Source organism: Cupressus sempervirens, chromosome 4, assembly GCF_028749045.1.
Source record: "Cupressus sempervirens isolate cs-2001-9-10 chromosome 4, ASM2874904v1, whole genome shotgun sequence".
Classification (NCBI taxonomy): domain Eukaryota; kingdom Viridiplantae; phylum Streptophyta; class Pinopsida; order Cupressales; family Cupressaceae; genus Cupressus; species Cupressus sempervirens.
In genome coordinates this window covers 785,956,291-785,971,926 of record NC_143121.1, presented here as the reverse complement: position 1 = coordinate 785,971,926, position 15,636 = coordinate 785,956,291, and the positions used below count along the sequence as shown (strand labels likewise).

Below are 15,636 nucleotides of genomic sequence, written 5' to 3'. Positions count from 1 at the left end.
TTCTAAGCGAGCAAGTGCTTGAAGTCATTATTTCCACATGTCAAGCACTTTCCTTATTGATTGACCATTTCCTTATTATAGGATTGCACCAGCTGTTGATTTTCAAAAGATCAACGGTGACACTAATTATACCCTGCAGAGCTTCTGAGTTAAAATTTTAGACGTCACCATGGACATGTGTCTGCATGGAACATACCCACTTTACTTAAACTTCATTCAAGTTCTTAATGCAGGCAAGTGCCCTTTGTTGATCAAGACAGGATCAATGGTGTAAAACAATTCTACATTTTATGCTCACATTATTCACTTGGGCCAATGAAATGACATCTTTCAATCTACGTACTTTGACTCATCTAACTATAGCATTAATTTTTGAAACTATTTGTGCCCACATCATAAGTATCTCCAGCTAAGCACAAGTGGCAGACCACATGGCATGACTCAACATTCTTCCATAATTTGGCCCTAATGTGACACACATCGTAAAAGTGCATACCCACATTTCTTATTTGACTACTAGCTTCATAATGCGGGTGTGCATGAACCCTTAATCTTTAAAGAATCTATGATCTAACAAAACTTTAGTTCATCTAGCAAACGAAACACTTTATTTGCATAACTAGTAGTACATATCAACAATTGTTTTACAGCTTGGTACACCATAGCACACACTGACAATTCTTGACCCCACCTTGCCAAATGTCAAAAAATCACTTGGCCGCATTATTTATCTCTCATGCAGCTTCAAAATGTAGGCATGTGTTGGCCTTTGATCTTTGATAGATCTACGGTTATTGAATTAGGTATCTTAAACACCACGTTGGCTGAAGTGACGAATCAAAAATTCCAACCATCCCAACTTGTCTAACACTTTCCACAAAAGACATCTCAACATCATCCTTGAGAATGGCAGGCCCATCTTGTCAAATTGTGCCACTTGTCCTATTGACACTTCCCCAATTATTTATTTCATGAGCATCTCCTTCTTGTGGGAGAGCGCTAGCCCTTGATTCAAATAAAATCAATGGTTGATGCTTCTTGGTGATAAAGGCATATCTCTATTAGTAACTCAACCAATGATAGTGCAGGAAATCCAGAACATGCACGAAAGGTACTAACAAACCTACAAATTTTTTTGACAACTTATGACTCCCTATAAACTTTACGGCTGACTAAAACTTTAAAAAAGCAAGGGCTATGTGTCATTGAGTCACATGCCTACATCATTTAAAAACCTTGCATCTCAAAATTGCGGGAATGCAACACTCGTTAATCTGAACAAGATCAACAATTATAAAGACGTTGTGTCATCAGAGGTATTTCACAGGCCAAGCATGACCATGTAAAGTTTAGACAAAATTATAATGAATTCATGCTTGCACAAGCCCTTCCTTGGGGTAAGAGCAATAAAAAAATTTGAGGGTTTTTTTAAAAAACTAGGGCAATCTAAGGGTTTGAAAAAATACAAGGAACAAAACCCTAATTTGCAAGATTTTAAGACTCAAATGATTTTTCACTAAAATTTTCCATAATTTCTACATTGTGAAAAGTCAGACCAACAACACCAAGGTTTAATGTGGAAACCTAATTTGGAAAAAACCACCAATTGCAACTAGTTACTATATTCACTCTTCTGAAGTGAGCTCTATTAGGAGCCAAACCTATTATGGTTACAAAACACACTTTTAGGAGTGATCCTGTTATATGATTTAATCACCCTATTAAGAGTGGCCTTGTTAGAGGTCTTTATACAATTCAATAAAACTGCCACCTTGTTAGAGGATTTACAAATAGTTGTTAAGCCAACTCTATTAAGAGATTTAGATCACTACTACAATGGTTAGAGAGTAACAATGACATGACCTGATTTGGATGCAACTAAATTTTTAATTATAGATTTTAATTATGGCTTGTATACTTGATCCTTCCTGATCAAATATATCTTTTTAGCTCCTAAAGAATATTTTACATATCCTTCTGATTCACATCCTCACAAAATCATTAGATCTTCAAAAATATTCCATGCATTCACACATACTTCACACTTTCTCTACCTCAACTTGACCTTTTATTTATATCTTTCATTTTGTCAAGTTGGCTCAAATACAACTTGGAATAACTAATAACCAATAGATAAATTAATTAAACTCAATGTGCCAAAATAAGAAAATCCTTTGTTAGCAAACCTTGCTTGGTAGACACTAACTTAGAAATGATTTTCCTATGTTAACCAATTGAAACTCAATCAACACTACATACTTGCAAAGTTCCTTTGATAATAGAGTGAGCTTGGTTAACACTAGTTCCATCCAACAATTCCTTTATTAACTAAGTAAACTTGGTTAATAGTCATCTTTCACAGACTTTCCTTTGATGCCCGAGTGAACTTGGTAGATACTACCTTCTAGACTAAATACACTCTAGAATGCTTGGTAGCCACATAACATTGTCTTCAATAATCGAGTGAGCTTGGTAGCACTAACTAATAATGATATGACATTTTTTGTAACATAAAAGACCATATCCTTAAGACAGTGAAATTTTGGAGAAAGAATAAAGCAAGGAACATATCCTTAGTTTAATTTTCATTCTTATCCATGAGAACTCCCTCTGTTAGTGTGAACTTTGTCTTCAGTTTCTCTCTTTGTCAAAAAGCTTCTATTTGCTAGAACTTATGTCAAGTCCATTCTCCCTCTTTGATAATTCTTTCTATGATAGCAAACTTCTCCCTCTTTTCAACAAAAATTTCTATGAGATATGATAGTAAACATCTCACTCTCTACATATCATGCAAAAGACAATACTTGGTGAATGTCAATGTACCTTAAGTACTCATTCATTTGCAATATGCCCTTGCCAATTCTAGATGAACTAATTGATCTTCAATAATGCTCAAGTTGATGCATCAATAAACTTCATTTAGTGAGCTTTAGATAGATGAATGACCCCTAGCTTACCTCTTAGATATAGAAATGCATCCTTAGGTAATGGCTTGGTGAATATGTCTACAATTTGTTCTTTTGTATTTACATATTCCAATCTGACTTCTTTATTTTGCACCAACTCTCTTAATAAATGATATTTAATAGCAATGTGCTTTGTTTTAGTATGCATTACTAGATTCTTTGATATATTGATTCCACTAGTATTATCATAGTATATGACTACTAGATCCTTGATCTCTATCTTCATACCTATCATCAGTTGTTTGAACCAAACAATGTTAGAATAGTTAGCTATTGCTGCCACATATTTTGCCTATGTTGTGAACTGAGAGATACATTTTTTTTTCTTGCTTATCAAAGACACTAGTCTTTTACCAAGAAAGAATGCTCCACCACTAATTCTCTTTCAATCATCAATACTTCCTACCCAAATAGCATTTGTAAATTCTTTTAACTCCAAATTTCCTCCTATTTTGTACCATAAACCATATTCTTCAGTACCTTCAAGATATCTCATGATCCTTTTAACTACCATCATATGATTTTCTTTGGGATTTGCTGAAATTCTTGCCACCATACCGACTATTAATGCAATGTCAGGCCTTGTATGCACTACATACTACAATTTTCCTATCATTGATTTGTATGTGGTCTAATCTACCTCTTTGTAATCATCATTTTTGGAAAGCTTATGTCAAGTAGACATAGGGGTTTGAACTAGTATTGAGTCTTCCATTCCAAATTTTTTTAGTATCTCTCCTTGGTATATTTAGATTGAGTAATGTAGATACCATTTTTCTTCTATTGAATCTACAATCCAACAAAGAATTTTATCTCTCCAAACATAGACATCTCAAATTCCTTACTCATTTCTTCTAAAAATGCCTTGCACAAGTCATAATTTCCTATGAATAAAGTGTCATCAACAAATATTTCTGCCAACACAATCTTCTTGTTTGGTCCTTCTTTGATAAATAGACTAGTGTTATCATTTGTTCTTTGAAATCCAATCTATATCAAGTAGTTATGAAGTCTTTCATACCAAGCTTTGGAAGATTGCTTGAGACTATATAATTCCATGTGTAATTTACAAACCATGTCCTTTTTGCTAGGATCTACAAAACCTTTAGGTTGTTCAATGTAGACTTCCTCATCAAGAATGCAAATTTTACATCAATTTGATAAAATTTAAATCCTCTGTCAGCTACATATGCTAGTACAGTTCTACCACCTTATAATCTTGCAACAAGAGAAAAAGTTTCACATTAATCAATACCTTCTTCTTGAGAATAGCATTTACATACCAACCTTGTTTTTTTTATGGAATCTTCTTCATCTTTATTTAACTTGTTTATGAAAACCTACTTTATGCCAATTACATTTTTAACGTTGGGTCTAGGAAAAAGAGTTTGAGTGTTTTTCTTCTCTATCTGTTCTATTTCTTGATTCATTGCTTCAATCCAAATTTCATTTTTCAAAGCATCTTTAACATTTCTAGATCCAAATTAAGTAAGTAAACATGTACCAATCAATTTTCTTCTTTCCATTGTTCCATCTAATTTGTCTCAAATGATTTGATCAAGTGCATGATGCATTCTAACATATCTTGCTAACATAGGTTCTTTGGATTTACTAATTTCATTATGAACTTCAATATCAAGCTCAAGTCCCATTATCTAGAACTCGGGTCCATTAGACTCAGTTCGCTCTAACTCAGTAGCCTCTGATTGTGACTCAGGTACTTTAGACTATGACTCAGGTTGCACTATATACAACTCATTCATTGTTGGAGAATGTGGGACTTAGGAGCTAAAGCCTCCTTTCTTTTAGATAGATTTGGAAAGGTATCAGGTTCATAGTAGACAAATATTTTGTAATCCTTAGGCTCTTTACTACTTTCTTCTTCACTCTTTTCTGCAAACTCATCAATTCTCACATGTGCACTTTCTGTGATTTTATGAGTAGACAAATTTAAACATTTTTATTCTTTACATCTGGGAGCCAAAATTTCAGAGAGCTCTCAGAGGGGCAATTTTCATCCAAAAGGTAGATTGTAATATACCATCAAAACAGGGAGAAGATGAACTCTCCATTTTTGTAGTCAGAATTTGCACATGTATTAGCAGGAAGTAGTTACATGAGCTTTTCTAATTTTAGGATCTTCATGGTGAAAGGTGGAAATTTAATGTTGCAGATGAAATTGCAACCAAATATAGAGATTTTTCATCATACTTAACTTCTCCAACAAGTTCCAAGTTGATTAGATGGTTTCTAAATGTAGTTGGAGCAGTTATGGTTTTTGATAGAAATGCAAGTTGATTCTACCGAAAAATGCAACTTGACATGTTGAGATCAGATTTCTTGGAAATATATCAGATATTTTGTGATCATTTATGGTTTTCAAAGTGTAGGTAGTTGGAAGAAGATCAGTTTCAACAACTCCAAATGAAGACATTTCTCAGTGGGACAGATGTCAATGGCAGATCATTCTTCCAGAGAGATCTTCTTTCCTATAAATCTCCCTTTTCTACTCTTTGTACAGGTTCCAATTCTTTTGAAATTTTCTGAGGGTTGTGGTACCAAGTTCCAATTTTTTGAAGATTTTGGGTGTATTGAGAGACCACAAGTCTGGTTCCAATCTCCTGGGTTTTCTTATAGTTGTGATACCATTTTCTCAGTCCAATTCTGTTATGAAAAGCATATTGTATTCCTTTTGAAGTACAAATATATTACACAGTCACTCCTTTGTGTATTTTCTGAATTTTTGTATGCAGATGATGTATTATTTTCAATGAAATTAATGCAAAGAGTTTAACCTTATTAGTTTCATTCTGATTCTCATCTCCTGCTTCTATTATTTGCAATGTTCTATGCTTAAGAACCAAGGTCTTGTACTCAGTTGCAATCATTTAAGGTTGTATGTCATGATAAACTTTCTATTGGGACAAAGAATCCAAGTAAGTGCTTGTTTACATTGACAAGATTGTGGGTTACATGAGGAGGATATCATCATAAGTACGAGAGTTGTTATGAAGACTGATGTCTATTTGCAAGTCAAATAGATAGATCATATGCCTGAATATGTGAGCATGTTTTAAGTATCCATTTGTATGTTGAAGTTTAGTTGATGCCCAATGGATAAGGGACTATTCAACTTGGAGGATACATGTCCTTTGTTGTTGCATACCTGGTTATGCTGAGAAACCAAATCAAAATGAATATCAATTTCCCATTTTATATTTTGAAGAACTAGAATTGTAGGTCATGGCTTATTTGTGGTTGCTTTCCTTGGTTATAATTAGCTTCTGTAATCAAGAGATTTACCAACAAATTGAAGAAGAATATTGAACATATCTGCTATAGAGGGTAGTCTTGTAGTGAAGTATCAAGATAAATCAGAAAAATCCCTTAGGTTTTCCCGCCTTGGCTTAGCAGAGCCTAAAGTGAAGTGAGTCCTAATATGACTCTGTTAATTGGTCCAGAACTAAGATTTATCCTTGCTGAATATAGGATTTAGCTCATCCTTAGGCTTGTCCCTAGTCTTTGTTTCTTGGTATCAGGTTTAAATCTACCTGGTATGTTCTTTACCAAAAAGAACTCCAACAGAAATATTCCTTCATCACATTTGACATCAAATTTTCCTTTTCTAGATTCTTTCAAGATGTAAAATTTTCTACCAAATATTTTAAAGTAACTTACATTAGGTTTGTAGCCATACCATATTTCATAAGGAGTTTGATTTGAGTCTTTCTTCACCTATACTATATTCAAGATATGAATTGTAGTGTGTTAGTAAACAGATTGTTCTTCTTCTAATTCTCCTTTTAACTTGCCCAATTTGTAATGAAGAACAACTTTACATAACAATTGGGAAACGGTTTTTGAGAATAACTAGTTTCCCTCTAAATTAAGATATAGCTCCCTATGTGAAAAATATTCAACGAATTTTGTTTAAATTCTAATTCCTACTGTAGGTATATTCTTAACTAGAGAACAGTAGAGGAAACCGAGTTCCATCCAAGCAAGTGAAATCTTAGGTAGGATCTAAATGCAAAGATGCTATGTTGATTAATTTTAACAATCTTATGAATTTCCCAACACAACAATTTGAAAATGAAAATTATGAAATGCAAATGAAGAATGACTCTGCAAGTTATGAAATGCAAATGAAGTATGCTGACACAATTTCACAACTAGTTATAATTCTTTGATTATTCTATTGATTGGCTAAATTGAAAACAATGAAACAAAACTGTATTTATTTCCCCATCTTCAATTCAATACAATGAAACAACATCAGCTATAGATGATGAAAGTGGAAGTAAAATTTCAAAAATCTGAGGAAGTAAAAGATAACAAAAATCTGAGGAAGTAAAATTTCAACACTAATCTTCTTTTCCATCTCCCTAGCGGAGTCGCCAAAAATTTGTTAGTAAAAAAATTATTCTTCTTCTGATTCTCCTTTTAACTTTCCCAATTTTTAATGAAGAACAACTTTACATAACAGTTGGGAAACTATTTCTAAGAATAACTAGTTTCCCTCTAAATTAAGGTACAACTCCCTATGTGAAAAATATTCAATGAATTTTGTTTCAATACTAATTCCTACTACAGGTATGTTCTTAACCAGAGAATGGTAGAGGAAACCAAGTTCCACCTAGGCAAGTGAAATCTCAGGCAGGATCTAAATGCAAAGATGCTATGTTGATTGATTTTAACAATCTTATGAATTTCTCAACACAAAAATTTGAAAATTCAAATTATGAAATGCAAATGAAGTATGTTGAAACAGTTCCACAACTAGTTATAATTCTCTGATTATTCTACTGATTGGATAAATTGAAAACAACAAAACAAAAGTCTGTTTATTTCCCCATCTTCAATTTAACGCAATGAAACAACATTAGATATAGATGATGAAAGTGGACGGTAAAATAATGGCAATGAAATAAAATACATAAACTAAGATGCCCTCTCCTCTACTCTAGCTATCTAACTGTCTACAAGAAAAGAAGAACCCATCCCTTATCACTGAATTCCATATTTAAACTCTTCTCTCCTGGCGATGACTTTTCAGTTACCAATATAACTAATTTTTTCAAACATGAAGGACAACTGAAAGGTTTATCTTCATGTGGTAATAATATCCTTCCCATGGTAAGTCTTCCTCTTCAGTTATTAAAATTGACTCTTCATTTCCTTTTCTTTATTATGATTATATTGTTCACGAGTTTAAATACCATTTCCATTAAATCAACAATTTTTGTAAATTTTTCACTTTGGATAGTTGACTCTAAACCTAAACTATCTAAACCATCTGATTTCTTGGACTGGTGGTTTGATGAAGATGCACCATTCACAAAAGAAGATGGTGTATGATCCCACACTAATCTTTGAATGGTACAACCTATAATTTTCAAATACTCCTACTTGTGCTCTAGTAACAATATATACACCAGAAAGATCACCTATCCATGTTTCATTGTTCTCTACAGGTGCAGTGCTAACATAGGAGAAGTTTTTCCATTTAATAGGTTCAAATCATCTATTATCTTGTTCTTCCGATCCCTGCCATTTAGGAGGCCAAATTGGTATATGTGCATCCCAATGTAGTCATAAAATCTTAGGAAGAGATGACAAATTTTGCAGTTGAACAAAAAGTCTATTGCACTTTTTCCCTTCAAGGCCCAATCTATGGCCTGTCACTGGTATTCTACCAACAAATACCTGTGACATGGAAATGTAAAGGTTAGGACCCATCAAACTAAATTGTAGAGAAGGAAAAACTATTTCCTTCTATTGTTTCCTAGGCAACTGACTAGGAAGTGGAGCCCATACATGAAGAACTTGAAATTCAAATAAATACCTTACCTCTTTAATTGGAGATTTATACTCTAAATAGAGACTGATTGCATGGATAAGATGATCTTTTCTAGGAACTGGATCCATGAGAGAAGTTATGGGAGAAAACTCCATGTCTATGACATCTGGTGATGAGTTTATAGTTGAAGCCCATTCTTTATGACTATGTATAAGCTCGTTACCTCCCCTTCTGCTAAAAATAACTACATCTTCTTTTGCAATGAGATATGAAGTAGTATGAGTAGGATGTGGATAAATCTCCTAGTTATTAAATGGAAATTGATCTACGATCTTCTCCTTAATAGTTCTTGCACCAAAAATTGGTGAATCTTCTAGATCAGAAAACCTTTGATCTACAATATTCTTTACATAATCATGCATTTCTCTCTCAAATAATGGTGATGTGTGATGCTATTTAATATATATTGCATCTCTATTGCCAACTATAACAAATGTAACAATATGTGTTCCATCTGTTTCAATAAAGCTTGATAAATTTGTGGGCTCCCATGTCAATGGAATAGCATGCTTGACTTCTTCTCGCAAGACCAAGGGAAATTTAATCAAACAAACTATATACAATGCAATGGAAACTCCATCCATAGCAAGACTCTTCGTGGATGCTTGATTAGTTTGCCAGGAACCAGAGAAATTGAACATGGCATTGAAGCTCCCAAGAGGAATTTTACCAAACAGAGAGAAGGGTTTGTTGAAATATTTTGCCATGTATTTATCCTTGCAGAAAATGAAAATGTAGCTTCTCCTTGCGAAAAATGACCAAACAGCTTCTCGTTGTGGAAAATGATCATGTAAGTGCATATTCTACCAACATAACCTATCTATGCTCAAATATTTTATTTTCTATTTCAAATGTCAAATTTGATTGTAGGTTCTACATATGATCAAACATTCTAACCCCTTCCCATTTTCTCTTGAAGAAACTCATAGTCTTTATTGAACACGCTTGATGGAATATTACTTTCGAAAGGAGAAATGTGTAGTAGATTTCTCATTTTCCACTTCTACATCCCAATGACAATTCAAATTCCCAATGCTGGTTCTGTAATCCAATCCTGATTCTATATTCTAGTTCTACATTCTCCTTTCTAATTTCAACTAAAATTATGTATCAGAATTGAGGCAATGGAATCTGAATTTGGAAATTTCAAACAAGGCATTTCACATCCACATATCAAAATTACGATCTTCATCCTTTACAATGACATATTAGAGGAAAGTTCAAGCATCTTATGAGAAATCTAACCAAGACCACCAAATATTGAAGTTTTGAAATAGGGGTACTAAAAGTGCACCTACATAGTGCTGATAGCTTCCTTCCAATATTTGATTGCAACATTATTTTTTATCATCAATGTTCTTGCAGAACTTATGATGGATCTATTTCTTATTTCATCTATACCATTCTCTTTTGGTGTACTAGGGGCTAATACTTATCTTTTAATTCCTTTTTCAATGCATAATTCATTGAATACATTGGAGATGAATTCACCACCTATGTTTGGTCTCAAACATTTTAACTTCTTTTTAGTTTCTTTTTCTACTCTTGCCAAATACCACTTGAATTTTTGAAAAGCTTCTGATTTTTCTTTTAGATACATTACAGTCATCATTCTAGAATAATCATCAACAAAGAGAATGAACAACTTTTCTCCACTATAAATTTCTATTCCAATAGGTACACATAAGTTTGTATGCACAAGCTCTATGACTTCTTTAGAATGATAGTTTTTTCTTTTAAGACTAGTCTTTTCCATCTCATCAATTTTGCAATTCTTACATAGACCCATATTAGGTTTCATCAAGCTAGGAATACCTCTTACACTTTTATGTTTGCTTATCTTAGCTAGATTATCAAGTTTACATGACATAATATTTTATGCCATAACTATCTTTCTTCTACTTGAGCAATGAAACATGAAATTTCACTAAGATCAAGATAAAATAGGTTACGTTTTGTTTATTTGGTAGATCCAACTAGATTTCCTTTTCCATCTAGGAGTTTGGCCTTCCCATTCATAAATTCTACCTTGAATCCAATGTTATTCAACTATGCCACACTCAGTAGATTATGCTTTAGTCCTTCAACCTAATAAGCATTATCACATAAAAATTCATTGGTCAAATAGATACATCCTCTTCATTTTATGTTACAAGGTTCATTGTTTCCAAATCTCACACTACCAACATCATAATATTCCATGTGCTCAAATTTTGTTTTGTCTCTAATCATATGTTATGGAAATATTCAAGACTAGATAAGTTACTGAGAGGGGAGGGGTGAATCAGTAACTTCAAAACTTTTCCTTAAATTCACCACAAATCCATCTATACTACTGCATACATTTGAATTGAAAGATAAAACATTCATCACACAAAAGAACACAATATTTTGGTGACCCAAAGACCTTCCAAATAGAAAATAAAACTAGGGTGGGGATGGTACCCACAAAAATTCACTGCTACAACACAAAGTTGGCCTATTAAGGCTTACATTGACCACTTCTGGTGATCTGCCCTGTTAGGAGCACAAAGGACAACTAGGTTCACCTTGTTAGAGGATTTACAAACATACAATGAAGAATGGACTCAGTTAAGAGATTTATACAAAGACTATTAAGTCTACCTTGTTAAAGGATTTAGAAACTGATTCACCTATTAGGATGAAGTAGTGAATCTACTTACAACTGATTGCTGATAAGATCCTTTATGCATTGATCACCTTATCTGATAGATATGACTTTTTTTCTTCTATATTGACCTTGTTGCATTCCTTAAACTGCTATTGATAATCCTTCGCATGCACTTCTTAAAAATACTTCATAGTACTTCAATACAATGATATCTTACAATGCATCTTACATATATACCTTTCCAATTTACAAAATTGCAAGGTTGGCCAAAATATAAGTGAACAACACATTACAAATTTAGCCCAATAGCAAATAACTCGGGTTCACTAAACTAACTCAGTGACCTTTTGATACTCGACATCCACTGAATTAGACAACATCATCATGCACTCAGTAGAAGTAAAGGCTCAGTCCATATTGATCACTTGATGTAGATCTGAACTCAGTGACGAATAGTGATTCGGTAGATGTAGTGTCACTCGATAGATACTACATGCTAAGTTTACTTTGCTTCACTCGGTAAACACTACTTCTTCCAATGCTTGGTTTACACTAAATTTCCATGACACAAACTTACTGCTTAGTAGACACTATGAAGCTTGGTAGCTACACTGATATAGATAAGTGTTACTAATGGCAATAATAACTTAATGCCAACAATTTCCACCTTTGACATTAGTGACAAAACACTTATAAGCCAAAACATATGTATATATTCTTACTCACTAAATTTTGGTTTTTCAAAATTGATCTTTTTAAAGCTACTACATATACATTCCTACATATATCTCCTTGCTAACACATAATGTATATACAGAGATACTTATGTACATAGCTATACACATATACATGCTAACTCTATTGAGTTCTATCTCCCCCTTTCACTTATACTGATATCTTTCCTTATATACAATGTTTCCCCTTTTTGCTTATAATGATATCTCTCCTCCTTTTTGATAACAATACCAAAGGACTACATATATTATTCATATAGTTACACCAAAATGAGATAGAAATTCATGATGGACCTTGAGAATGAGGAAAAATGAATTATCCCAATTCTCTTGCAAAATTTGGTAGGTCGAGAGGGAAATCTAAACTTTTGCTGACAATTTGATCATGTGATTAGCGACTGAGAAGTTTTGATCCTGAACACATGTTTTGCAATGAGCAATATGTTTCTACATTGTATTCATTATTGGCAAGACCATGTTCTAAATATCAATCAATTTTTCTCTTATTCTTGCTTCTCTTAGAAGTTTTGTCTGCACGTCTGCCAAATATTTCACCTTGGTGTGATGAGAGGAGCTAGAGGAGGGGTTATTCTACAACTACGATGCACTAGATTGCATATCAACATCAATCTTATTTAGTTTCTCCTTTGTTTCTTTAGTAAAACTGAAGACATCACAAAGTTTGGCAAAAAGTGATGCTGCACTATTAAAAGAATTTTCAAAATTATCCAAGAATGTAGACAACTCAACTTGTTTGATTGCAATCTACTAAGCAATATGTTCTAGCACCTTGTCATCAAACTTCCTTTCAGCCTTTTCAATTAGTTTCTCTTGTCCGAAAGAGTCCTCATTATATTTCTATATAGCCTCTTCTAATTGAATCAAAATGTTTTGAGTGGAATCCACTTCGACACCTATAGCTTCTATAATTATATTCTTGGCATTCTCAATTATTCAATACTCCTTATCCCTTTCAGACCTTAACTACTTTTGCATAGCTTTCTTCTCTATTAGTTGACTTGATAACTTCATCTCTTCAATAGTAGTAGTGTCAAGGTCAATCTTAGGTATTTCTATCTCTATGTCTTAGTCAATTTCTTCTTCAATTTCCTTTCTAGTGATCATAAGTTTCAATAGTTGCTTTTATTCTACTTCTGTGATTACTCGTTTGACCTTTGGAATAGACACAATGGTGGAGATAGAAGGGCTAGTAGTGAAAAATGGGATAGGATTTAAAGATTAAATTCTAGTAGGAGTATTAACCAAATAAAAAACTAAAACACTCCCCAAAAATGGTGCCACACTTGGCCGAATGCCCATAAAAATATCTAAACTAACTGGAATTGAAGTGGATGCAACTAATGTTAATGAAAAAAAAACTATAGAGCTAACTAGAATTGATGAAGACAAAATTGTAGAACTCAATTGCACTTACTGATGATGTAGGAGAAGAGGGAGCTAACTTTGTAGCTAAAGAAGTAATAGTCATCTTAGTGGATGAAGTGCTTGACACTTCCATTGTAGATACCTGGAGCTAGGAGGTAGCTAGTGATAAGTGAGCAATTGATGTTACTGTTGTGCTCACAATCTCAATAGTAGAACCTATCTCCACAAATGTGACAGTATGTGGTGGAGTGTGAGGAAGAGATGAAATTGCTTTGGCTGCTATTTTGAATGGATCATCTTCATCCTTATCTTCATCTTCTGCTTCTTCCTCCTTTTCTTCTTCTTCCTTTTCCTCCATTAGAGCATGCAATTCTCCTGTTGTAACTGTGATTGAAGGAGTATTGTCATCATCATCATCATTATCACTGCTATCGTCATCTTTAATTTCAATGGTTTCTTTTGATGGCCTGTTGAGATGATATACATCTCTCCAAATATCTGAGGTATGCTTAACCACTAATTTTAAGTTCTTCATTAATATGAAATATGTATTAAGCTTTAGAATCATTCTATCTTCATGCTCTTTTATTGTCTTCGTCACTTCTGCATTAGTCAAATTTGGTACCAACTATCTCAGCTATTGTTCAGAGATGTCCTTTATAGTTTGCACCATGTTCTCCCATCTAACTTTGATTTTAGCAAAGAGATCTGCATGAACTTGATGTTGCATTTGTGTAGGGGAGTATTTCCAAATACCCATCTTTTCCATAACTAAGTCCTCAATCTCTTTTTGCTCAGTTGGAGTCCAAGTCTACTATTTGAGAACTTTGAAGTTGCAAATTTTTTCTCCAACTCTTAGCTATTTCATTCTTTCCCCAAATGTAGGTGCAAAGCAGATAAATTTGTTAATTTTTACCTTTCCTAGTTCTCTTGGTGAACACTGCAGTTGGTTGCTTTTCAGGTTTGGTGATAAAAACTCTACCTTTATTCCTTGTTGGTTCCTCAGTCTCTAATTCTTCCTCTTCCTTATCAGATTCCTCCTCTTCATCCTCACCCTTACCCTTGATACGCATTAGAGGACCTTTAGCTATCTTTAATTTAGAAATTCTCTTCTTGCCTCTGATGAGAGCTTGAGGAATCTTAATACTAAGCTTTACCCTCTTCTTGGTTTCCTCATATGTGCCAAATACAAGAAGATTAGGATTGGCTAGCTCATTTACTAATGCCTCAATGATGTCTCTAGCTTCATCAATGTTAAATTCATAAGGTAATGGTTTTGCCCATGCCACTCTTCATATGACTGCTTGAATATACACTCTATCATAGTCCACCATGAAACATATATCATCCTTGTAGTCTTCTACAAGCTTGGGTGGGATCTAGAATCTGTTGTTCATTTTCTCCTTGAATGCCTCAAAATAGTTATCCAACACCCTTTCAAAATTTTCACCCATTTCTTCAATAAATTCATTTATCTGATAAAGAACAAGGGTTTCTTTCCTCCACATGACTGTAGCCTTAGATGGAAATAAATTTTAAACATAAAAGAATAGGCAAGTAAGCAATGAACTGAACTTGAAGGGATTGTTCTTGGAAGTCTTCACACTGTCAATGTTTTTGTTCAATTGCTTTAGTAACACATCTGATAGATCATATTCAAGGTTCTTCTTTATAACCTTGTATGCTAGGTCAACTACCTCACAAGGAATACTATTCAATTGACTTGAGCTGTAGATCTTGTGTGCAATGATGTGGATGCCAAACCTAAGCTCTATTTCTATGACATTATTTATTTTCAAACCTCTACCATCCCACTTAGTTAGGGTTTTCTTATGCAATTCCTCCCTACCTAGGGTTTTGGTTGTCTTAGCTTTTCTTAGCATTGGTAGACATGTAACCTTGAGTATCATCTTCTTTGTAATCAGAATGGGTTTCTCCAACCATAATTGTCTATTGTGGAACCAACTCAATATGTACCTTATCCATTTTACTTGGAAATTTTGCATCAAGTGAGGCATATGAGTTAATCCTTTCATTTCCAAATGCTTATGCTCGGGT

General features: G+C 33.6%; 1 pseudogene; it reads right to left on the bottom strand.

The window, feature by feature from the left end:
- LOC149563755 (MACPF domain-containing protein CAD1 pseudogene) overlaps positions 1-9,533 on the bottom strand; it is a 39,760-nt pseudogene extending 30,227 nt beyond the window's left edge.
- Between the last annotated feature and the right edge of the window lie 6,103 nt (positions 9,534-15,636).